Source organism: Enhydra lutris, unplaced genomic scaffold (genome assembly GCF_002288905.1).
Source record: "Enhydra lutris kenyoni isolate GAN:26980312 unplaced genomic scaffold, ASM228890v2 scaffoldscaffold42, whole genome shotgun sequence".
In the NCBI taxonomy this organism is placed as follows: domain Eukaryota; kingdom Metazoa; phylum Chordata; class Mammalia; order Carnivora; family Mustelidae; genus Enhydra; species Enhydra lutris.
The window spans coordinates 6,556,830-6,582,910 of NW_019154126.1; the positions used below are offsets into that span (position 1 = coordinate 6,556,830).

A 26,081-nucleotide genomic window follows, 5' to 3' on the forward strand; every position below is an offset into this window, starting at 1 on the left:
AACTAGGGGTCACTCCAGGGAGGAATAGGTCTATTGACAGAATTAGTCTGGACAATGATCAGAAGACACGGCTGGACAAGCTGAACCCCTGAGGATAGCGCTCTCTAGAAGCCAGAGTAACTGAAGAAGAAACACTGGTATAGAGAAGTAGACGATAAAGAAAGTCCTTTTTGGGGGTGCCTGGGTGGCTCAGTGGGTTAAAGCCTCTCTGCCTTCAGCTCAGGTCATGATCCCAGGGTCCTGGGATTGAGCCCCACATCAGGCTCTCTGCTCAGCAGGGAGCCTGCTTCCTCCTCTCTCTCTGCCTGCCTCTCTGCCTGCTTGTGACCTCTGTCCGTCAAATAAATAAATAAATAAATAAATAATCTTAAAAAAAAAATCTTTAACAAAAAAAAAAAAAAAAGGAAGTCCCTTTTTTAGGAGGGGGTTCTAAACACACTGTAATCTGCTAAAAAGAAGATTCTCCCTGGAACAACTGATGAACTCAACCTCCACATCTGTATATATCAGAATTCCTATAGGAAAAAAAAGGTAAATAATTTGAAATAGTCCACCAGATACTAAAATAAAAATCAGATGTAAAAAAAGTTCCACTTAAACATCAGAGCCATGACTGCATAAATCCTGCAAAGGAATGAATTTGGGAAGCCTTCCATCAGAACTTAGCCCTACTCAAACTTCCAGAGCTCACCACTGACAGAAAGACTATAAATGTGGAAGAAATATCCAATATATGGGTCTAGAAGCCTGGCTCTGGTTCTTCCTAACCCCCTTTATGTTAGTCTAACAAAAACCACAAACAGGGAGGTAAAATATGAATTAAAACAACACCTCTGGGGCGCCTGGGTGGCTCAGTGGGTTAAAGCCTCTGCCTTCAGCTCAGGTCATGATCTCAGGTCCTGAGATTGAGCCCCACATCCGCTCTGCTCAGCAGGGAGTCCGCTTCCTCCTCTCTCTGCCTGCCTCTCTGCCTACTTGTGATCTCTGTTTGTCAAATAAATAAATAAAATCTTAAAAACAAAAACAAAACAAAACAAAAAAACCCCAAAACACCTCTAATTTCTTCCATGTCTTATTATGGATTTCCATTATTTCACTTGTCATTTGAAAAGAAGTATGTGTGTGTGTGTGCATGCACACATTAAAACAAACAATATGATTAAAAAAATATTTAAGTAGGGGCGCCTGGGTGGCTCAGTGGGTTAAGCCGCTGCCTTCGGCTCAGGTCATGATCTCAGGGTCCTGGGATCGAGTCCCGCATCGGGCTCTCTGCTCAGCGGGGAGCCTGCTTCCCTCTCTCTCTCTCTCTCTGCCTGCCTCTCTGTCTACTTGTGATCTCTCTCTGTCAAATGGATGAATAAAATCTTTAAAAAAAAAAATATTTAAGTAATCTGCTCACCCAATATAGGGCTCGAACTCACAACCCCGAGATCAAGAGTCACACGCTCCTCCGACTGAGTTAGCCAGGTGCTCCCAAGATAACATAACAATTTTCTTAAAAGAAACCCCAAATATGTTAGCACTCTACCTTCACAAAATTGTGGTTAAGAACTGGCCAATTGATTACACAGGGTCTCGAATATTATGAATATTTTAAGTCAGCAATCATAATATGGATAACAATATAAAAGGGAGAAAAGATTATTTGCTACGCTTGGTGAATTTCTTTTCAGCATTGGTCACGCCATGGTACCCCACTCGGGTAAAAAAGTTTAGTTCCTGACTGGAGCACTGTCGCATGGTTCTCTGAAGCCGGAAGGACTCCGTCCGCCCAGAGGTGATCTATATCCTGGAGGTGACCCCAGGCAGGTCTAATAGGATGGTCAGAGCCCAGAGAAGCACACATCCCGTTGGATGGTCTTGGCCACCTCCTTCCTCCAGAACTATTCCAGAGGACATGGACATTTCTGCAGAGCAAACACAGCAAAGGTGACTGGGAGGCTCCAAGGACAATGGGCCCAAGGCTCCTGGTGCCATCGGTGTATGACAATAGTATTCACAACGACACGTGTGAATTTAAGGTAGCAATTAGATCTCTCTCTCTCTCTCTCTCTCTCTCTATATATATATATATATATACATATATATATATATTTAATTTTATTACTTTTTAAGATTTTTTTTAGAAAAACTCAAACTACTTTTTTTTTTTTTAATGTCACATAAAAATGTCTCAGAAAGTGAATCAATGTTGAGTTACTATCAAGGGCAAAACTTTGAAAAAGTTATGGAAAGCTTCACTTTCTTTACTTCCTTCATGCTAGCATGCAGAGGCCTTGAATTGGTCACTAAAATTAGAATAATAAATCATGAAAAAAACCCCTCAAGTTTACTGAAATTATTTGTGTCATTTTTGGGAGAGGGAGGGCCTAGTCTCTATTAATTTCACTTTAAAGCATGAAGGAATCTATGCAGGACTTTCCATGTTATACTTATTCATTTATATGCATCCAATATCTAATGACTTCCTACTATGTGCTGTAAGCAAAACACATAAAATCCCCATCTTCGTGGAGTGTACAAAAACTCTTAGAATCAATACAAATAGAAATTCACTACATGCCAATCAACAGTGAAATATGAAAGTGAATTAGGATAATATTTTCACATGTTTTCTAGACTTACACAATATTTGATCTGCCAAATTTCTTTTCCAACTAGGACCTCAATATTTCTACGCTGAACCGCTGTTGCATAGGAGGATATAAATTCATCTGCAACCAAAACCCTGAAGAGATATTTTATGTTTTTCAAACTTTCACGTTTGCATAGCTTCCAATATTTGTAGTCCAAGACTGGTAATTACCTGTAATAATTAGCCATGTTGAGAACAAATATATGCTACTAAAAATAAGCTCATTTTTATATTTCGTTCTCCAAACATTTTTCCCTCATTTCCTTGTACTATAAAAAGAAGTTGCCGAAAAATATCACTATTCAACCCGGGGGGTGGGGGGGGAGATGGTGCATATTTAAATTTAAAAGTATTCTTACCCAAGAGCATTTTAAAATGAGGGACTATACAGTGTAGGAGGAACACAAGTTATGCCATAGAGTCTAAGGCAGGCATAAGTTGTCTCAATGTAAGTTTCCTTTGAAAGTTCTTGGGAGGGGTGCCTGGATGGCTAAGTGGGTTGAGCCTCTGACTTCAGCTCAGGTCATGATCTCAGGGTCCTGGGATCGAGTCCCGCATCGGGCTCTCTGCTTGGCAGGGAGCCTGCTTTCTCCTCTCTCTCTCTGCCTGCCTATCTATCTACTTGTGATCTCTGTCAAATAAATAAATAAAATCTTAAAAAAAAAAAAAAAAGAAAGTTCTTGGGAGGTCTATTTGTATGTCCAGACTCACAGCAGCATTATTCACAACAGCCAAAAGCTAGAAACAACCCACAAGGCCACCAATAGACAAACGTCTAAACTCAATATGCTGTACACGTGCAACAGAATATTACAGTTTTTTAAAGATTTATGTATGTATTTATTTGAGAGAGAAAGAGAGAGTGCATGCGTGTGCATGAATAGAGGGGAAGGGCAGAGGGAGAAGCAGACTCCCCGCTGAGCAGAGAGCCCAATATGGGGCTTGATCCCATGACCCTGAGATCAGGACCTGAACCAAAGACAGACGCTTAACCGACTGAGCCACCCAGGCACCCCTGATGTGTAATACCCATAGTATTACACAGCTTTAAAAAAGAAAGTAATTTGGACATGTACCACAGTGGGGATAAACCTTGAAGACATCAAGCTAACTGAAATAAACCGATCACTAACAGACAATCGCTGTATGATTCCACTTATGTGAGGCAGTACTGCTCCTAAAGTGGTCAAATTCATAGAGAAAGTAGAACGGTAGCTGCCAAATTTCTTTTCCAACTAGGACCTCCATATTTTTACGCTGAACCATCTGGGGAGATGGGCTTGGGCAATGAGTGTTTAATGGGGACAGAGTTTCAGTTGGAGAACATGCAAAAGTTTTGGAGATGGACAGTCATGATGGTTGCTTTGGAATGTGAATGAATATCCTTAATGGCACTGAACAGTATACTTGAAAATGAAAAATTTTATGTATATTTTATCACAACAACTGCACAAAAATCCCAATATTATGTAAAAATGGAAAAAAATCTTAAGAGGTCAATATCATAGTAATAATCTATGAACTTGTACATAGGGAAAACTTGCCTATAGGGCAAAATCTGGGTTATCCGTTCATCCAAATGGCAGTAATCCAATATTCTTTCTCCTTTGTGAAGTGCTCAAATAACAAATAAATTCATGTAACGTCCATTTGTTGAGTGCAGCCATCAGTCCATGTACATAGCCCGTCAAAATACACGGCAGCAAGCCTTCTCCAAGGTTGGAACACCAGTTGGGTAAAAAGACACAGGAAGTCTTAACTGAATTCACAAGATTAGTTCATACAATATCAAAGGAAAAGTGCACTGGGGTGACCACCATGTATCCAAACACCATGTATCCCAACACTGCTAGAACTCAGGTAGCAAGGACTTTGTTTTGAAGTTAGTATAGAAGGAACTGTCACAGATACAAGCCATGATCTGTGCATATCATGCCCAGCAAGGGAAGGCAGAAGTAAGGGGCACTACAAGAAAGAACAGAAGACAGGCTGTAAGCATAAGGCAGAGGATTTGAGAGGCAGCTGAAGGGAATGGGCTTGAAGGAAAAGAAAACAGATTAAACCTTGGAGTCTCAGAAAGAATGGTAGAAAAAGAAGAGCCGTGTGGGTCCGTCAGTTACTCGAGTTCAGCAGTCCACAAGCGGTAAGGACTGGCAGGAAGTCTTCAGGGAGGTGTGTTGTAAAAGTGGTGATTTACATTAATCTGTCAAGAAAGTAAAGATTACATTAACTAGATGAGAAAGAATAGTAATGGGCAACAAGGAAGCTGGTTAAATAGGAAATGAAATAAAAGGATGCATCTGTCCATAAAACCAGGAAATATCCTGTCTCTTGTGTTACTGCAAAAACTATCCTTGGTATAAAAAGAAACATCAGCCTCAAAGGGACTAAGTGTCACCCTCCCCGGGCATCCTTCATGGACCATCAAGCTAAGTCATGCCTCATTTCACCACACAGCAGCAAAGCTCAATTCTACTTGGCTAATAAAAACAAATTCTGCTAAGGGTACAGAATTAAAAGCCCACCATTTTCTGGGCGATGCCCTTCTTAGTATAACACTGAGGCGCAGAGTCCAGGAGTCCAGGGTAGGGCCCAAATAACATCACGAAGATAAATGAAGCCTACAGAGTTAAGCTGTTTAACCAACTTAGTGCTTTAACCTTCTTAAAATTCCTGAAAGATAAGCCAGTAGAACGCGTTGAGTGCTACACGATCTGCCCTTGGGCTACCTTTCCCAATGAAAACCTCCCCCACCAGCACACCCCGCACCCACTCTGTGCACTCCACGGTCCAAGATCCAAGGAATAACCCCTTGGTCTCTACCTGGGTCAGTGCCCCTGTTCCAAACAGCACTCACCTCTGGCAACAGTGACGGCCAGACGGAAGCCAGGTTACAGACTCTCTCCAAAAAATGTTTTCTCCCCTCCCTGAGCTTTCAACCCAGCTCTCTGAGCCCTCATTTTCCTCCAGGTCAGCACTCACTTAACCTCATAACTGCCATTTCTAAATCCCCTCTTAGGCAACGCAGCCTTCCTAGATCATCTTCCTTAATACACCATCGAGGACTTCCAGAATCAACCAGCCCCCACATGTTCCTTCCCGGACTGTGCAATGATTACTGTGGATTTGTCTGTCACATTTTTTCCCTAAAAACACAAGTTCCTCTACTGTATCTTTTAATGTTCTTCACGGAGGCAGGTGCCCCATCACATACGGGCAGACATCATTGTGTGGAACTTTAGTTGTGATTCTGATGAGGACTTTTCACTTCAATGAGCATGCATATCACATTTAAAAAAAAAGAATTTCATCTCTTTTTCTCCCAATGGAAACAAAGAAAAAAAATTTTAAAATACACAGTCCACTTGACATTCAAAGAGCAAGTTGTACAAAGGCCTATCAACTGCATTTTCTTCAAAACTTGGTTCCATGATCTATAGTAAATGCTTTCACACATGCCTTTTCAATGAGGGCAACTGTACCCTCAACAGAGCAAAAAAAAAACAACAAAAAAACACCTTTTTTTTTGGTATAGAGCATAGAGGTGGTGTGTGTGTGTTGTGTCGGTTTGTATAACCAGATATACGTCTATTTGTGGTATACAATGTCACTGGGAAGAGGGGAGGGTAATTAGGAAAAAACCGTCTAGAAAACTTTCCTCCTTAAGGAGGTGATAACAGCAACAACAACAAGATCAAAGAACTCTGCTTTGATGTCACAACTGTATGAAAATTACATGTTTAAATGTTAATACTGTAACCTCCAATAGTTAGTTATTAGAGATGCTTGAATTCTCTAGACCTCATTTTCCTCTGGGATGCTTTCTCTTATTCCCAAGCGTTTGGTAATACTTCTCCTGGATGCCCCAAGGGATGAATCCTTCCTGTACCGTCACCATCATGCTATACTGTAAGTGGCCACTGGACTAAATCCCTTCACTATACCGCTTGTGTCAAGGAAGAGACACTTTTTTCATTCAACATTGGTTTCTATTGCGAGAAGGGCACTGGGGCCGGCCCTGGAAGTCCAATGAGAAACAAAACAAATAAGAACGCTGGGCTCCAGGCACTTGCATCCTACTTGTGACAAAGAAAGCTAAGAAATATGTAAACACATGCATGACATGAAATATACCAAAAGTTCTGTGGAGGAAGTCAGCAGGATGTAGAGAAGACAGTGGTCAAGAAGAAATCTCTGCATAGGTGAGCATTCGTTGGGACCAGGAAGGTAAGAAGAGATTCCAGTGGACAGAGGAGATGCCAGGCCTAACACACCAACATAAAGACACTGAAGGGCAGAACTGTGGAGGCCTGAGGGGCTGCAAAGGGGGCTAAGGGTGGTTTGGGGGATTGGGAAATGACACCAGAAAGTCAGGTCAATGGAAGCCAGTTCATGCCCTGCGTTTTAAAACGATGGTAAGTCTCGATTTATCTTACAGCCGTGGAAAGCCACAATGGGTTTTTCAGCAAGACAGAGACAGGACCCAATTTAAGTATTAAGAAAATCCTCCTAGCTGTCGTGGGGAGAGAAGATGGAGAGAGGCTCCCCAAGAAAGAGACTCCTGGGAGGGCTACTCTGATCTTCATAGTCCAGGTGACACAAGCTAACATGGCAGCAGCAGAGATGGAGAAACATGGACACGTACAAATAATCTGAGCCCAGAAGACGGACAGAGAAAAATGGAGGATGGGCTGAGTCTAAGCAATTAAAACGATGGCACTCACATCTGTCAAAATGGGATTTTATCCTGGTTTTATCTGTCCCTAGTACATTGCCTGACACTCTAGCTAGCATTTAGTACAATTTCCTTGAACAAATGAAGCATTAGTTCATCTCAGCTTCATAATACCTAGACACAGATATTAGTCTTCCTGAATTAAAAATAAAGAAAATGAGGATCTAAAAATAATGTATCTAATAGCCTCCAGCTAGCTGGTCAGGGTCACAGCCAGTTTAACCCCAGGACTGTATCACCTAACTCTGGGCTCCTGGCCATAGCCAACCTTCCTTCCGCAGAGAAGTCAATCATTGAGGTGTTTATGGTAAGGCTGAGACTCAGACAAAGGAAATAGTAGGTTTGGTCCCATCCTGTAACTGTTCTGAGCTTCTCCACCAGCCCCTGAGCTCCTCCAAAGCGGGGACTTAACTAATACTTGGACCATCAACTAAAACTAACTGAATGAGTTGATGGAATGTTCTTCAACCATAAATGAGAGAGTTTACTGGATGAATTCTTTTTTTTTTTTTTTTAGAAGATTTTATTTATTTGAGAGAGAGATAGAGAATGAGAGAGAAAGAGACCATGAGAAGGAGAAGGGTCAAGGGAGAAGCAGACTTCCCTACTGAGCAGGGAGCCCGATGCCGGACTCAGTGCCTGGACTCCAGGATCACGACCTGAGCTGAAGGGAGTTGCTCAACCCACTGAGCCACCCAGGCGTCCTACTGGATGAATTCTTAATGTCTCAGTCTTAAGTTACATTTTTTACATTTATGCTATTAAAGTCATCTTCTTCCTCTTAATTCTAAAAGACAGCAGGTAAAGGTGACTGATTTTCTAATGATCTGAGAGTAGATTCTAAACGTAAATTTTAACGTCCCTGACTGAGACCATTATCCTGCCAGGCACTATTCTCACAGTGACCTATCACATAAATAGTCATTCTTGTTCTGGGAAGCTTTTATTTTCTTTAGGCTAGGCACTTTCTGACAGGGAAATTCTGTCAAATCTGGTGTCTTTAAATAGTATCACTAGAAATGTGCGTAGGAAATGGTTCGGATCATTTGAAACAGAGCACAGTAAGTCAACTAAGTATTGGCAGAAAGATCTCAACTTCCCCCTCCCTTCAACTATTTCAATTCCTTACCAATTTACTAGGGAAATAAGGCATCAGCTAAACTTGTAAGAGTCTACCTCAGAGGCAAGAAGTGAGAAAACAAACTACTTTGAAATTTGAAAATCTGACTGGCTGAGGTGGTGAAGTTAAGGTTGAACTTTATGAGAAGCCAAAAGTCAACAGTCAAGATGACGAGGCCCAGAAGAAACACAGGATGGGTATTTCAATGGAGCAGCAGCTCTCAACCATGAGTGTAGATTAAAATCCCCAGCAGGGTGTGTTGAAACAGAGAGGGCGGGCTCTCCTGCCATGTCGTGTTCCAGATTTAGCAGATGTGGGGTAGCACCCTAAGAGTTTACATTTGTAAGGACTGACCTCGATACTACTGATCTGGGGGCACTGCCCTTTGAGGAACACCATCCTGGAGCAAACACTGAGGATAAACATCTGCTAAATTTGTTGTAAAAGAGAACACTGGCAGGAAAGTAAACATCAATATTACAGATTGTTTGAACAAAATGCCCGTATGCACATGCAAGACCCATATGGACTCCATTTTTTCAAAAACAATCTTTAAGTGTGGTCCATAATAACAGGGGGCAGGCAGAAGGATGATGACTTAGTTTTGTCCCCCTCAAATTCAAGTGTTGAAATACTTTTTTTTTTTAAGATTTTATTTATTTATTTGACAGAGAGAGATCACAAGTAGGCAGAGAGAGAGGAAGGGAAGCAGGCTCCCTGCTGAGCAGAGAGCCTGATGCAGGGCTCAATCTCAGGACCCTGGGATCATGACCTGAGCTGAAGGCAGAGGCTTTAACCCACTGAGCCACCCAGGTGTCCCCATGTGTTGAAATTCTAAGCTCCAATGTTGACTGTAATTAGGAGGTGGATAACTGGGATGTGATTAGGTCCTGAGGATGGAGCCCTCACGAATGGGTGTCTTCAGAAAAGAGACACCCTCTCTCCGCCACATGAGGATATGAGAAAATGACCATTTGTAACCCAGAAGAGGGTCCTTACCAGAACCGGATCAGTGCCAGCACTGTGATCTAAGACTTTCAGTCTCCAGAACTATGTTGTTTACAAGCCTGAACTATGGGATTCTGTTACGTCAGAACAGGTTGGAATTGGAGGCACTGGGAAAAGAAAGATGGCGGGGGGTAGGGGAGTGGTGGTGGAATAAAGCCAGATGTGAAGTTGGACCATCTCTTTCAACCACCCTGGTGACCTGAATTTATATATAGCTCTAAAAATGCAGAAATTAACACAACTGATTGCAAAGAATACACAGAGGTGTAATAAACTGAGCCCTATCTATATGTAGCTATGATATAACCAGCATTCTGTTTGATATATACATGCCTTCAAAGTAAATGCAGTGAAAACGCAGGTTTCATTGGTGTCTGTATTTGTAGTGCTGATTATGAACTAGGTGACCACCAGGGCTTGACGGAACAAAAGTGTTTCCCCGACAGAGCTATAACACAGAGATACTGGGGTGGAGAGTCCCTGCTTGTGAAAATCCTCTTCCCTCTTTCCTGGGAGGAGTAACAAAGTAAACAGCCACACCTTTTCTGTAGGGGGAAAATGTGTTTTAGTGGCAGAGCACAGTTCCGAAGCCATTCTGTTTCTTAATCCACACCGAATCCGGAAAGCTTCACATTGAACAAATTCTGTCATGGTCCAGTTTAAAACAGTGCTAAATCAGCACAACAGAAGAGATGTAGCTTGGTGACAGACACACTGTGCTCATGCCTGCGGGGTCTCTGACCAAAATTTGAAACAAAGCCAAGGACAGGTGGGAGCCTATGGGACTATTCTGGCCCAGTGATGCTTGTCCTGCTCAAATGACTCTAGAAGCGAGGTGAAATTCAAGAACCATGAGGGAATGCTCACATGTCTCCAAGTCTAACGCCTCCCGCACATCCCAGTACTGCAAGAATTTCTCCCCAGAGCTAATCCAGTATACACATGAACTCTTCACATCAATAGGTTTTTATAATACGTATGGTTAAGACCACAAAATTTGTCATTGGTTCCCTGGTTATGGGAAGTGTGTTCCAAGTAATATGCTGAAATACCAGTAGTGATTCTTTTTTCATTTATATAAATATCCATGGGGCAAAAATCCCTGCAGTGTTTCCCCTTTGCATGGAGATGCTTTCTTGCAGAAGCAAGAAGGAATATCCAGATCTTGGGGTTCCATTACTACTTAGAGTCTATATTCAGCTGCTACCCCTGGTGAGCAACCTCATCACATTATTTATCTGTTCTCTACTTATTCTTTCTCAATTACTGAAAGCACTGGTGGAGTTTTGTTTATTTGTTTAAGCAGGCTGCATGCCCGGTGCAGAGCCCAACATGGGGCTTGAACTCACGACCCTGAGATGAAGACATGAGCTGAGATCAAGAGTCAGATGCTCAACTGACTGAGCCACCCAAGCACCCCCTAAAAGCACTAGTTTTTTAGGTGATGGGATAGATTACATCAACAGTATCTAGCAAGGAAATGAGAAAACTGCTTTGGTTCATGGATGCTTTTTCTCCCTGTTGAATGGGTTTATGGGTTTAAAGGACAGACCTAAAGAGAAATGTAGCACATAGGTATTTTACAAACTATTCACTCCTGAAGACTACTGGAACTGTGCCTTAATAGTACAGTTCTGGGCTTTACAAATGTCTTACTTTGAGAATGACACAGACGAAGGAACAGAGAAAACAAATTTTATGATGAACAGAGTTGGTGTGACTGAGCCAATGAAATGAAAATGAAGGACCTCCTGCCTTATGCCACCTGCTTGCCTGCCCCTTCCATTCTGGAGGGATCAGGCTCCTTTGTGGACTCTGGGTCCGCACTCTGAACCATTCTGCCTTGTCCTGCTTCTTCTTCCAAACCTCAGCACTGAAATGTGACACTCCTTGGTTCCCCCTCTCCACTCTAACTGGCCTCTGGCCTCCCATCATGTCTAGGTAACGGCAGCTTCAGAACACCCCCACAAGCTGGAGGACAGCCTCGGGGAGGCAACCTCCAGGTAAACTCCTGGGGCTGGCATTCTCATCAGGCCCTGGCGAAAGGGGGATGGAAAGTCAAAATTCTATCAAGCTCCCCAGAGACTGGATTCAGTCCCATGTTTCATCATTCATCAACTGTATGAATCTGGCAAATCACTTAACTTCTCATGACTTCATGTCTTTAAGTGTGACACAGGGATCCTAGGATCAACCACAAAGTGCCCTTGAGAAGATGAAAGCAGTTAGTAGATGTAAAGCACTAGGTAAGAGCTTACTGCTCTCATCAGACCCCCCTGCCCCGTTGGCTCGGCCTTTGCTGAAACAGTAGCTTAGATTGATCATAATGTCTTCATGACTTTCTGCAACGGGGGCCTTTGTGTGCTCCTACTTTTTTTTTTTTTTTTTTTTTTAACTGAAGGTGTTTGGTATGGCCTTTGCTGCCTGACTAGCATTTTCAGACCATAGGACCCCCAACAATCGTGGCCCATTTCATATAAGGCACATTCCTTCCATTTATGTCCACTGTAGGGGACCAGAATATGTCACCCCAAAATATGCCACTTTGGCGTAAGTATTCTTTTGAGCTGGAGACAAAGGAGAATCAACAGATGCAGAAAGACACCTTCCCAGAGCTTCCTTAAATGATTTCTAAGTAGAAACTTCTGGAAAATTGGTCGCTGCCATACATCCCTTCTTCTTGAGAAGTTTATGGCTGAGAAGAGAATGGAAGAAATTTGCTGCCCAGAGGGACCTGCACACATTAACCTCATTGCATTAGTTGCCCCCTATACTCACCTTCCCCCAATTTGACCTATCAAAAACTCAAAGTTCTTTTCCCTTGTCACATTTCTGAAATGTATTGTTCTTTTGTTAAGATGCTACATGAGCCCAAATTCTATTGGCCACCCTGAGCTGCTCTCCACTGATGTTTCTCCCCCGTAGTGTGTGCTGCACGTGTTGGTCAACTACCTCTCATTAAACTGTGTGCAGCATTCTAATTTTCTGCAGCCCCAGCCGAAGAACTTAGGAGGGTGGAGAGAAAAATCATTTTCCTCCCCTACGCCACCTTTCTTGATAGTTTCAGCACAGGGCTCACAGCATTTTCCTTCCCCTGCCCCCTCTTCCTTGTCGTATCTTCAATATCCACAGGGACAACTTTCAGAATTCTCCTTCCCAATTCTTCAACTCCAGTGGCTGCCATCTCCATTCTATCCTAACTTCAAGATTTTATGTGTCATCATCCACTGTTTCTTCTTTCACTTCTGGTCATTCTCCGATGGAGACGTGTCTATTCTCTCTCCCAACACTCAGATTCTACCTGCAACCTGGATTCCACATTATCCCTTCTCTACAACAGAGGTTCTCTCATTGTGGTCCCCACACCAACAGCACCAGGTCCACCCAAGTGCTTGTTGGAGATGCCATTTCTTGGGCTCCACCCTGGGATCTGCTGATCAAGGAACTCTGGGGCTGAAGCTGAGCAGTCTGGGTTTAAACAAGACCTCCAGAGCTTCTAACGCAAAACAACATTTAATAACTATTATGGCAGAACTCAGGAAAGCAAGAATCCCAGTACTCTTTACTTCTTCTCTACTTTGCTTCTCCTTAATCATGTTCTACTTAATCATGTTAATCCATATTCTCAAGGAAGAAAAGTCTGAATCCTGCTCCTTCTACAAAGTTTCATTAAATATTATTTTCATGGACAACATTCTCTAAACAAGGAATACAATGTACTTTCTGTTCGTACTTTCTCTTAACACTCCAAGACTCCTTAAACAGGGCTCCCATCTCTATTACGTTCTAGTAAAGCTATTCTTTCCAAGGGCAGTGATAATTTAGTTTCCAAACTTTGAAGTTCTTTTCCTCTTCCTCAATCCTTCTGCCCAACACTTTCTTGGTCTTCAGAGACTTATCCTAATTTTCTAAAAGAGGAAGATCCCGGGCTCCTGCTCTGTGATCATCCTTTCTCAACCTCCTTAGCCAGTTCTCTTCCGTCTACCTCAGACAAATGCTTCCTACAGTTCTCTGGTTAGCTTCACGAAAGTTCTCTTTCCTACTGCTCTCACCATACGGATTCAATTATCACTTCTAGACAGTAACTCCAAATTCTTCTTCCTATCTGAACCTTCATCTAAGCTGTGGCTCCTTACAACAGGAAGCCTTTTAGATGCGTGTAGGTGCATGGTCCATGGAACCTCAAACTTAACACACCCCAATGTCAAGCTATGGTCTCTGGTGCAGACCAAATGCTAATTTCAATTTCCCAGTTTTTAGTCATTACATCATCTTCCTCCAAAGGTAGTATAGCATGTCCCAAAACAGTGTTCTGGAAAATACTAGATGATTCAGAAATTTTTTGTTTAAAAAAAAAAAAAAAAGGTGTCTATGGACAAATAAGTTTGGGAAATGGGACACCACCATCTTCTTCTGGGAGATTCACAGGGTATATTAGCATTTTATAAGCTCTGAGAAATCCTGCCCAGGAAAAAAATGGCACATTCCACTGCAAATTGATTTGGGCAAGGTCTCAATTTCTTAGGTAATATTAAGCAGTGTCATTCGGAACATCTACCAAAACACGTTAGGAGGCGACTTTATCAACCATCTCACCTCTGCCTCTTACCTCTGATTATCTGCCCAGCTTGCCTGACTTTTCCTCACAGAGATCTTCTTTCTGGGCCTCTGGTCAGTTCGCTACTTCGGGATCTGCTACTTCTTGCCCAACTCTGCAACTCACTATCTCACGTTCTTTCTCCCGAACTTTGAATGCCTAGTGTGAGACCAGATTACTTTGCTCCAAGTCCAACTCAGGACATTTCACTCCCTGATTTAAAATCTCCACTAAAGAATAAGCAGCATCATACATAAAGGAACATTCCAGGTCCTTTCTATCCCAGATGAGCCCCTGTTTGCCATCCCTTGCCCTGTTTCCTTCCTTCTGTACACTCAAATGGACCCTTGACCCTCACCTGTCCTCACATCCATTCTTTGGATCATGCTGTTCTCTTCATCATGAAAAACCCTCCAACAACATCACAGCTTCTCAAGGATTACCTACGCTCCAGAGCTCAGCTACAATACCGCCACTTCCAGGAAGCTTCCTGATGCCCAGTCATAAACTATCACTGCCCCTTTTAAAATTCCAGGCACCGTGCTCATCCCCCTTGTCCTATCTGGTGGTCTTCTGTCTTCAGAATGAGGCCTGGTGAGGATAGAAACTGCCTCTCATACGTATTTACTTCCCCAGCTGTACCTAACACAGTGCTTTGCTCAGAAAGCTTTAGACATAACCTGGATAATGAATAAGAAGCAAAGGACATCGACCTGTACATGGAAAAAGAAACCAATGTTTTTAAATTCAGACCCCAAGACATCGGAAGCTCCTTTACCAAAATGTGGTCAGTACATGTGTGATGGAAAAGAAAACTCTCCACGTTCTTCCTTTAAAAGTGCAAGTGGCTTTTAAATACTAAGTGCTGTAATTGTGTTAAATTGAGGCCCCGCGGGTAGCTATAAACTTCGCAGTTCAAGACACACTATGAGACACAGTAATTTGTACCAGTTCCCGAGGGCCAGCTGCTAGAAGGTCCTCCCCTGTTCCTGAGAGAAATCAGTGTTCAACTTCCCAGTAATACTTCAATCCTGAACTGAAAAATAACCGAATACGTTAATGTATTAATCATTACCCATGGGCAGAACCAAAATATACCAACGACTCCTACTACTGTCCTCGCTATGTTAGACAGGTCTGAGAAGGAAAAACTGGGACGAATTCTACCTGTTACATAACAAGTGAGCCACAAATACTTCGGTAAGCAACAAAACCAACAACTTGGAATTACTAGTTCGTTTTTCAAAAAAAAACAACAACAAAAACAAAACAAAACAAAAAAACCCCAAAGGGTAAAACCAGTCAGACTTAGAACCACCGGACAAAAGTTCAACAAAGTCTGCACTTTTCTGTTTCTCCCGATTCCATGGTTTACCCTTTTATTCCCTCCATTTACAGTTCCAAATGCCATGGTCTTTCACTAATATTTCAGCCAGTGTGCTTAGCATTTTATGCTCTCACCATACATACATACATATATAAAATGATGAAATGTAAAGACAGGGTGCCTGGGTGGTTCGGTGGGTTAAAGCCTCTGCCTTCGGCTCAGGTCATGATCTCAGGGTCCTGGGATCGAGTCCCACATCAGGCTCTCTGCTCAGCGGGGAGCCTGCTACCACCCCCCCCCACGCCTGCCTCTCTGCCTACTTGTGCTCTGTCAAATAAATAAATATTTTTCTTAAAAATGTAAAGACAAAAGGAACGACTTTTGCCAAGTGGCTAAAATCCCTGATGTCCACATGAGCACAGCAGAGCGAATAAGTGTACTAACTCTGGGACTATGCATGCGCGTTCAGACCCAGCTTATTTATTAGATGTGTGACCTTGAACAAGTTACTCACCAGTGGGCCTTCCCCATCTTCATAAAACTGAAATACTAATAGCATCTATTTCTTAGAGTTTTTACAAGTGTTAAATGAGGAATACCTCTAAGTACTTAGAACAAAGCTTGGCAATCATAAGCTCTCTTTATGAATACTTTTTGAATAAACAGAAAATATAACTGATGGAGTAACTCGCTCGAGGACACTCAGCCACACAGACAGTAGAGTCCCTGTTGTGATCCAGGCCTTTCCGGTTGCTCTCACTCCACGGTCCTCAGTGGAAGGTCCTGTTTATAAATAAACTTCAGGGAGACATGAGACCATAGTCCCCATCCTCTGAGAAGATGCCCGTTACCAGAATGGTGTCCCCCCCAAAACGGTATGTTGAAGTCCTAACTGCTAGTACCCCAGAATGTGACCTTACATGGAGACAGGGTCTTCCCGGAAGGAATCAAGTTAAAATGAGGTCATTAGTGTGGGGTTTCATCCACTATGACTGGTGTCCCTAGAAAAAGGGGAAATTTAGACACAGAGACACGTATGGAGAGAAGGTGATGTGTGAAGTGACAGGAAGAACGCGGCCATCTACAAGCCCAAGAGAGAGGCCTGGAACAGATCCCTCCCCTGCAGGCTTCAGAAAGAGCCAACCAGTGTGGTTCTCTGTTTGGGAGCCCCAGCCAACAGTGCCCCTCACAAGAACCTTCATGCCAGTTCTCAGAGGTGCCCGTGTCAGGCTGTGCTTTTCCACAAAGTTTGTGGTCACGCATTTTGTCAGCTTGCTTGGGCCGCCATGCAGAATACCACAGGCTTGGTGGCCTGAGTAACAAATTTATTTTCTGACATTTCTGGAGGCTGGAGTCCAACATCAAGGTGTCAGCAAGCTTGCTTTCTTTGGAGGCCTCTCTCCTTGGTTTGCGAAAGCCGCTTTCTCGCTGTGTTCTCACATGGTTGCCTCTCAGCCTTGGAGCATCTGGCTCCTAATCTCCTTTATGTAAGGATACTGGTCATATTGGATCAGGGCCTACTACTCTAAGAACTTCGTTTTGACTTAATTATTTTTTATTTTTAAAAATTTTCTAAAGATTTATTTTAGGAAAGAGAGAGAGAGAGAGCAAGCATGAAAGGGGGCAAGGGGCAGAGGGAGAGAATCTCAAGCAGACTCCCCACTGAGTGGGAAGACTGACTCAGGGCTCGATCTCATGACTGAGATCACGACCTGAGATGAAACCAAGAGACAGACACTTAACTGATGGAGCCACCCAGGCACCCCTTATTTCTTTTAATGGTCCTATCTCCAAATACCGTCACATTCTGAGGCACATTTTGAGGTTAGGATTTCAACATATGAATTTTGGGCAGGGGGGAGTCCTTAATAGAGGCTATCGGCATACAAGGCCTCTAAGAGGTAAATAGGAGATATTCTCTCCCCGTTCTGTCCATTCTACTGAAAGATTTGGGAGTGAAGTATTTTCAGTAATTTAGCTGCTGAGCAATCTAAAATATTTTTCTCTTAAATCATATTTTGGAGTAAAGGTAAAATTCACACACATTGTTGAAATAAATATATTTCATAAGGCTACCTTTTCATAGGCTCATTCTGTCTGTGGGTCCAGACCCCGTTGCTCTCTGCTTGTGTACACGCAACTCAAGGACAGGTCTGAAAAGCCACAGACTAGAGGAGTGGGTGGAATCATCAAGGGCACTCAGAGTAATGAAAAGTAGTAATTTTCCAGGGTCTGGGCTAATACAGTGCTTATGTGAGTAGAACCATCTAGTAAGCTCTCTGCACCCAGATGGGGGACAGAACATCCTCTTCTAATGCTTACAAGACCATCCAGAAAGGATACAAAGGATCTTCGTTCCTTCGAGAGCAACATTTTGCTCAAATTAGAGGATGTCCTTCAAGGCTACCTTGAAGTAGTAACTGGGTCACTATCTCCCTGTTAGATGTCCAGGAAACAGTATGAAATAAAACGATGACAAACAGCAGCAGAAACCCCGCAGAGAAGCCCAAAATGCTAAGAAGTACGCTTGCCGCACCATCACTGTGCCTCTCACCTGGAAGTACCTTCTTGCCTCTGTTAGGACACTGGGATGTTTGCAAACCTGCCAAGGATCGTACAGAGTCATTGATTCACTCTAAATTTAGCCCGTTATGACTCAGGCACTCCACAGGGGACGCAAACATCAACGAAACCTATTTCATACCCTTACAGACAGTACCATCCGGTTAAAGTCATGCTAAAGTAAAACCAAAATGGGTAGATAAAGAACTTAGGTTTGCTGAGCCCTAAGCTGCAGGAACCATACAGACGTCAGGTCAAGAGAAGTGTTACCACCACCTTCATTTCTACATAGGAAACTGGGCCTCAGGTTACTCTACCAGAGCTAAGAAGAGCCAAATTCAAATCAGGAGTGTCCATTACAGAGGGCAAGCCCTTTCTGCTACTCACATTGTATGCTACCTTATTCAGAGGATTAGTTTCCCAATGGAATGTTCTAGAAGGAATCACAAGGAGACTAGCTTGAAAGTACTTAGAAAACAAATACAGAATCACTAGGAGCCAGAAAACATTGATGCAAAACAAACCTCATTAGGCAAGCATTATTCTCCATTTTGGATGGTTATTAAATCAATGAATCAAGGAATGAGGTGAACAGAGTCGGGACTACCAGTTGCCTGACTGGTTTTCCTCCTTCCACTATTCCTAATCCCACAGCCTTTCTCCACATAACAGCCAGTGCTTTGCTTTGTTCTTCTGTTCCTTCCTTCTTCCTTTCCTTTTAGTGCTCTTAACATTTAAGATTTAAACAAATCACATCATTCCCTTGCTCAATACCTTTAATGGATCCCCCAATACTCACAAGAACTTGCGAGGTCTCCCCATGGCCTGCAAGTCTGCATGGGATCTTTGGCTCCCTTGCCTGCCTTTCCCTGTACTCAGACACATGGGTCTCCAGGCTGTTCCCAGGATGTGCTCAGAACCTTTGCAGCTGTTGTTCCCACAGCCTGGAAAATACTCTATCCTCCACCAAACATTCACATGCACACACATTCATTTAATCTGGGTCTCTTTTCAAACACCACCTCTTCAGAGAAGCCATTTCTGCTCACTCTCTACTCATTCTTATGCTCTTCTTTAATATGGCTGTTCAGCACTTACCACCACATCAAGGTACCTATGTTTAAGTTTGTGTATGGTCTCTTCCCCCAAATAGACCACAAGGGCAGGGATTTTATTTACTTCTATTCTCTGTGATTGGCATACACTGAATGAATGAATGCATGCATAGATCTAAATTTAATCCAAGTACCAGATAAGACCTCTTATCCTTGGGATAGAAGCTGAATGACAGAATAATGAAGCTGGTTTATAACCATGAAAACAATAACACCTCAAGGACCCAAATTCATGGTGTGTGTGATAATCTGAGGAGACATTTAGAGCATTGTCTTGAAGGTGGTGGTGTGAGGTAGGGGACTGAAGCCCCATGGGAAAACAGTCTAGAATAACTGAAATCAGGGGAGGGGGAACAGTTATTCTGGAAGGGATACACAACATGCTACCATAAAACATGCTACTTTGGCATCAGGATTATTTTGAGCTTAGAATCAACAGACACAGCAAGACTTCTCAGCCCTCTCCTTACTGGCCCAAAACCTGGGCATTGATTTCCCTTGTGAAAGTGTCTCCCTTGCCAGAACCAGGAACAGGTGAGCAACTCTTATCACCGCAGATGGAGGAAAGCTGACCTGGGCCTGTACAAACAAATCCCACTCAGATAACCCTTCACTTCCGTTAGCTTCCCCCATGTGTTTCCTAGTCACCTCCCCTAATTTATCATCTCTTGGAGACCAAACCCACTTTGCTCTGTTAAAATAGGCATATAATTCCCTGAGTCTAACAACGACTTTGAGTTCTACTTCTTCTATGTGAAAACCTGTGATCATAAAAATATTAATAACCCTATATGCCTCTTCTCCTGTTACTCTGTCCTTTGCTCGTTTTATTTGCAGCCCAGGAGAAGAAACCAGAGTGTTGAGGAAAAGTTTTTCCTCCCAACGACCTTTATCTCACCACCAATCCACATGCCTTCCTCATGCATCCTGTTTAGTGCTTGCCCAGATCACAACTGAAGTATTTAATTCAACGTGAGCCCTACTTTGTAAGAGTTGTATTTATAGCACACTCAGACAGGAAGAATTGGTAAAGAGGCATAAAAACATGTCATTTGAGGACTCAAGGATTTTTAGCCTGGGAAAGAAAAAGTCTAGAGGAGGAGGAGGTGATTATATACCCCACAAAGCCCAGAGGGGATAGAACTCGGATCAAAGAGTTGATGTTAAAGCAAGGCAGACTTTCACTGTATATAAAGCAGCATAAGTGAGCTACTGGCAGAAGACGCTGGCTGCCAGCCAAGAGCAGACAAGATGGCCTTTTGGAGAGCTGTGGTGCAGGAGAGCAGATGGATTACTGGCCTGGATCACTACTGGTGGGACGCAGTATAAACACAAGCAGTGCACAGGTGGTCTGGGACTGCGTGGTCTCAGCTGCTACCTGCTAGTTGGGGGCCCTTGCCGGTCAATTACCAATCTGTTCATCTGGGCCCTCATCGTTCAAGAAAGGTAGATTAAATCAGTAGTTGGCAAACTCAGTTCCTCAGAGCCCAAGGTTCAGGGATGTTAGTGGAGACTGGAGAGGGGACTCCAACTCAGCCAGGCTCTAGGTCCTCTTTCTGGAGTCTACCAGTAAGTACAGCCATGTAATCTGGTTCACCAACTGAGGTTTGATAGAAGATTTCATTTGGTAGGGGAAAAAAATAGTATTCTATTAATAAGAAGAATTTAGCAACGAAAGGGACAGATCTGTGCCCCTTTTACTTCTGAAATTTTATTCTTTTAAAGATTTTTATTTATTTATTCGACAGAGAGATAGAGATCACAAGTAGGCAGAGAGAGAGGGGAAGCAGGCTCCCCACAGAGCAGAGAGCCTGATGTAGGACTCGATCCCAGGACTCTGAGATCATGACCTGAGCTGAAGGCAGAGGCTTAACCCACTGAGCCATGCAGGCACCCCTGAAATTTTATTCTTTGATGTCATTTACTAACCAACAGTTTTGAAAGAACAGGGAATCTAGACATTCAAACTTTGAAAATGAAACAAAATAAGTGGGTATGTACTCTATCATTTAATCCAACTCTATTGATGGGAAAGTCAGTTTTAATGAATTTCCACACTATTTTGATGTCAATTTCTCTTGCTTACATAAACTTTTTAATATCTCATAAAAAATAATTTTCTAGGACTTCGGAGTTTTTAGGCAACTACTGAACATGCCGGTGATATTGTGATTTATAATAAGAAATCTATATTTGGTTTTCCTCCCAGTTTCTGGCACAGAGCACCTAACATCCTCAGAATTTCCTAAGTGTCGACAGCAACAAAGGTGTCTTTGTTATGTTAATGAAGCGACTTTTGGAAAGCCCCCCCGGTACCCTGAGGATGGGGGCTGGTTGCCAGGGGAACCAACCCAGGAATTAGAGTTGGAACTCTGAGTCCCATCCCTACTTCTGGAAAGGTGGGGAGGGATCCTAGAGGTTGACTCAATCACCAATAGTCAACGATTTAATCAATCATGTCTACATAATGAAGCCCCCATAAAAACCTAAAAGGAGAGTGTTCAGAGAGCTTCTAGTTAGTAAACACATGGAGATTTGGGGACAATGGTGCACCTAGAGAGCATGGAAGCTCCAGGCCCCTTTTCTCATATGTTGATCTGTGCATCTCTTCCATCTGGCAGCGCCTGAGTTATATCCTTCTGTAATAAACCCGTCATTTAATAAGTAAACATTTCCTGAGTTCCGTGAGCTGGTCTAGCAAAAGAACAGAACAAAGAATGGGTAATGAAACCACCTCCAATTTACAGCTGGTTGGTCAGAAGCACAGGTGACAAACGAGACTTGTAATTGGCATCTGATGTGGACAGTGAGTGTGCATTCTTGTGGGTCTGAGCCCTTAATCTGGGGGATCTCAGGTTATCCCCAGGAAGATAATGACCTCACATTTCACAAATGACATATTTCAACCGTTTCTTGGGCCAACTCTTAGGACCAGGAGAGACTGTCAAATGCTGTGGCAGATAGTCTAGAGGCTTGTTAACTCCACTTGCTTCCTCAGAATGTGGATAAACTGCATTTATAGCCTTCCTTGTAGTTGGGGTAGGTCTAGGTGATTGAGTTTGGGCCAGCAGGATGTGAGCAGATTTGAGGCCTGGCATTTCCCAGCCTGGTAGGAAAAGAATCATGTGGTCTTCCATGTTCTTTATCTTTTCTTGTAGCTAAAAATGTCAGTCATGCAAAATAGAGTCTTCACCCCCATGCCACTGTGGGGAGGAGAGCCGCTCCACTGGCACTAGACTGTGACATGCAGAAGTAACTCCTCGTCATGTTACACCAATGAGATGTCTAGCTTCATGTGTGACAGCAGGCCGTGCTCCTTGCCCCAATACAAACGTCCACTTAAAATTTGGTTATACACAATACTATTTAAGCATCACAGTATATAAGCCTGTATGAATTTAGAAATGTCCCTCTTTTCCAAACTCTATTCAGATTTCATAAAACGACTTTCTCTGAACTCTGCCTTTATCTCATGGACATTAGTAGACACAGAGAATCATCTAGTTCCTTTCCAGAGGAAACTTTCATCCAAGTTGTTGGAAATAGCACTTTTTTTCATTCTAGAGTTTACCACAGCACCCAATATTTACAACTGTGAGGTCACATTCCCAGGAATAAATGTTAAGTCTCTATTTAAATGTTAAAGACAAATTTATCAAGGGACATATATATATGCCCCAAAATAAGATTGATTGAGATTATTCAGGCTGATGCAGCTTCAGCAAACAGAGCATTGTTGTCCAAAATAAAGTGAGAGAGACCGCGCTTCCTGCCCCAGGAGAGATTCTGTGAGGGATCAAATAGAAGGTGACTCACTCCTTTCTGAGGAATGATTTTTTGGGAAAAGGCCCATCTTATGTTCAGGCATATGTGGTAATCTTTGGCAAATTTATATTTCTGAGCATTTATTTTTACATATTCTCTTTCTAAGTGCATATGGAAAAAATAAACATGATTTATTTTTGTTCGGTTGTGTAAGCTCATTTGCTTTTGGCATTCTCATGGAATGGGAACCTAGTAACATTTTGCATGTATAAGAACCTGATTGTTTTTTCAGGTGCTTTTGTGTTTAAAAAATACCAAATATGCTTTGCAAGCAACAGTGCTTCTGACTATAAAGCCATATATGTCAAGGAGAATTAATCCACACACATACATGGTCTAAGGAGAACTCTGAAGGAGGACCAATTTTTACCTAAAAGCCCTTTTCTAATTTTTATCTACTGATGAAGAGCAGGCAAAAGAAATGTCACAATGATTAATAAAAAGGAAATAGCATTGCTTTGATTGGGTGATTAGATTTATTGTCAGTCTCTGCTTTGTTCAAAATGAATAAATGATTCCAGAAGGTTCAAATGTATAATATGCGGCCAAAATTCCTGGTTTAGCCAAGTATACTTGAAATGGCTTCTAAAATTTATGCAAATCTGAAATTAAACAGACGTTTCTAAACTTCTCCACCAAAGAGAGAAAAGCTTTTATTGGTAGACTACTGATGAACAAAAATTTTACTAATTCACTATTTGTGTTTTACTCTTTTATGGCACCCAGCTTAAGAATTTTCCTACCTAACTGAATATCTTTTAAAATACGCTTCATAGAAGGTACAATACTCATTTTTATTGATGGCCTTTTTTTAAAAATTAACTTTATCAATGCTCTAAAAATTGTCTAAAAATACCATTGACATTTTTAGAGTGCTTGAAAAGCCATCCTGCTCTCAAGGGGTGCCTGGCTGGCTCAATGGGTACATCATACAACTCTTGATCTCGGGGTTAGGAGTTCAAGCCCCATGTTGGGTGTAGAGATATGCCAAAGATTAAAAAATCTTTAAAAAAAAAAAAAAAAAAAAGTCATCCTGCTTTCAAGGTCTGATCTACATGACAATTGCCAAGGCTCTGGGCTCACTGGGTCCTCCACATAGGACTAGAATTTGCCTGGCTTTAAGAAGATCTCAACAATTTTGATGTGTCTGCACATGTGTGCATGCACCCACACAAACTAACTTTCAGAATAAATAACTCTTCTGAAAATTTGGGGGGGAAGTAGTCAAAGATCTATTTGGAAGTTACTTCATCATTTTATTTCTGTGAAAGACTGAGGCAAAGGGATGATAACTGGGAAGGGTTTAGGGAAGTTGAAGGAATGCAAGGACCCTAACTTCACAGAAAATGTGCCATTTACGTGTATGCTATATTGGCAAATCAGGTCTTTAAATGAAATGTGTTGTATTATCCATTGCTAGTTTGGCCCTTATCATCCTTTACCCTACACAGTCCTCTCCCACAGACCAGAGGGCATGGCTATCTGGTAATTCTATTTACCGAATTTCTGCCAGCAGGGAAGCAGGTTGGATTCCCCCCAGTGAGGGGCATTTGTGTGAGACATTCAGAAGGCAGAGCAGAGCCATGCTGCTACACCACCAACAGACAACAGGCTTTCCAGATCCACCGGGCCAGAAGTTCTCAAAGTACGCTTCAGGAACCTCCAGAAGTCCCCGAGACTCTTAAGGAGTTCACCATGTCAAAATTATTTTCATAATCATACTAAGACATTATTTGCCTTTTATACTTTCATTCACCCATGACTGTAAGGTGGAACTTTCCGGAAGCCACCTGACCGGTGATGATGTTATGGCTCAGACTGCTACAGGAACGTGTGCTTCTCTATTCTTGTGTTCTAAATATTCTGTTTTACTTTCAAATGCAATAAATAGCAGTAGATGCAACCAAAATAAGCAAAAGCTCTCTGAGGGTTCAGTAACTGTTAAGACAGAAAGTGTTCCTGAGACCAAGAAGTTTGCAAAGTGAGACCAAGAAGTTTGCGAAGTGCTGTTGTAGGCTCTGTCCTGAGAAGCCCCCACCCACTGCTTCAGGTAGCTGTAATTATCAGTGATGACTTTTTTCGGTTCTGGCAACTTTTTTTTTTTTTTTTTTGGTTCTGGCAACTTCTTGATTTACCCCCATAGCTACTGGCAAAACTCAAAAGTGTTCTGACTTTATTTCGAGTCCCTTTTGGGTTCTGTAAGCTTCTGATTCCCTAAATTAAATTCCTTCCTCCATGAAATATTTAAAGTGGTTTTGTTTTCTTGAGGAAACCATGAGAGAGTTGAAGTGATGCTCAACACAAGATACTATAAATTCGTTTTTAATACATCTTTAAAATCTGACCATGTGGGAAATCTCTTCCCTACTCCCACCTCTACACTCAAGTATGATTTAGAAGAACCTACCCTCAAACCATTTTTTTAAAGATTTGAGGGAGAGAGAGAGACAGCGCGCATGCAAGAGTGGGAGAGGCAGAGGGAGGGAGAGAGAATCTCAAGCAGACTCCACATTGAACCCGAAGTCTGATGCAGGCCTCGTTCTCACGACCTGAGCCAAGACTGAGAGCTGGACACTTCACCGACTGAGCCACCCAGGCGCCCCAAACCAACTTCTACTCAAGCTGATGACCAAAGAAATTCTCAGTGTTCTAGATTTTGAAATGGTTATTCTCTATAAAACACGCCATGTGCCTCTCAGAGGGAGCTCAGAATTAACGGATACAGCATTACATGCAACTCTACTACAGTTCCTGTTGAAATGGATAGGAATACCATAAAACGGTTTGTTCTCACACAGTAACTGTATTCCTCAAAGTTCCATGCAACTAAAATAACAAATATATGATTAAAGATAATAGTTTTGATTGTGGGGGAAAAAAATTGAAGCTGGGAAGTTTTAAATTTGCCACAGAAAATGTATTTTGCCCCAGGGGGTATTTATATAGTTCTAAGATATTAACTGTAACTCTCACTCAGGAACCCATTGTACGGTTCTGTTTTTCATTTGCATGAGGAAGGGCTTCTTTTGTTTATTAATACCAGCCAGCATCAGCACATATAGATTCTCCGAAATTCTTTTTTTTTTTTAATTAAAGATTTTTATTTATTTGACAGACAGAGATCACAAGTAGGCAGACAGGCAGGCAGAGAGAGAGA

General features: G+C 42.3%; 1 protein-coding gene across 6 annotated transcripts in view; it reads right to left on the reverse strand.

Moving 5' to 3' along the window:
- The window catches only part of LOC111155505 (calcium voltage-gated channel auxiliary subunit beta 2), a 384,925-nt gene that overhangs the window by 79,566 nt on the left and 279,278 nt on the right, over positions 1-26,081 (reverse strand). The gene's annotated exons all lie outside the window — the stretch shown is intronic.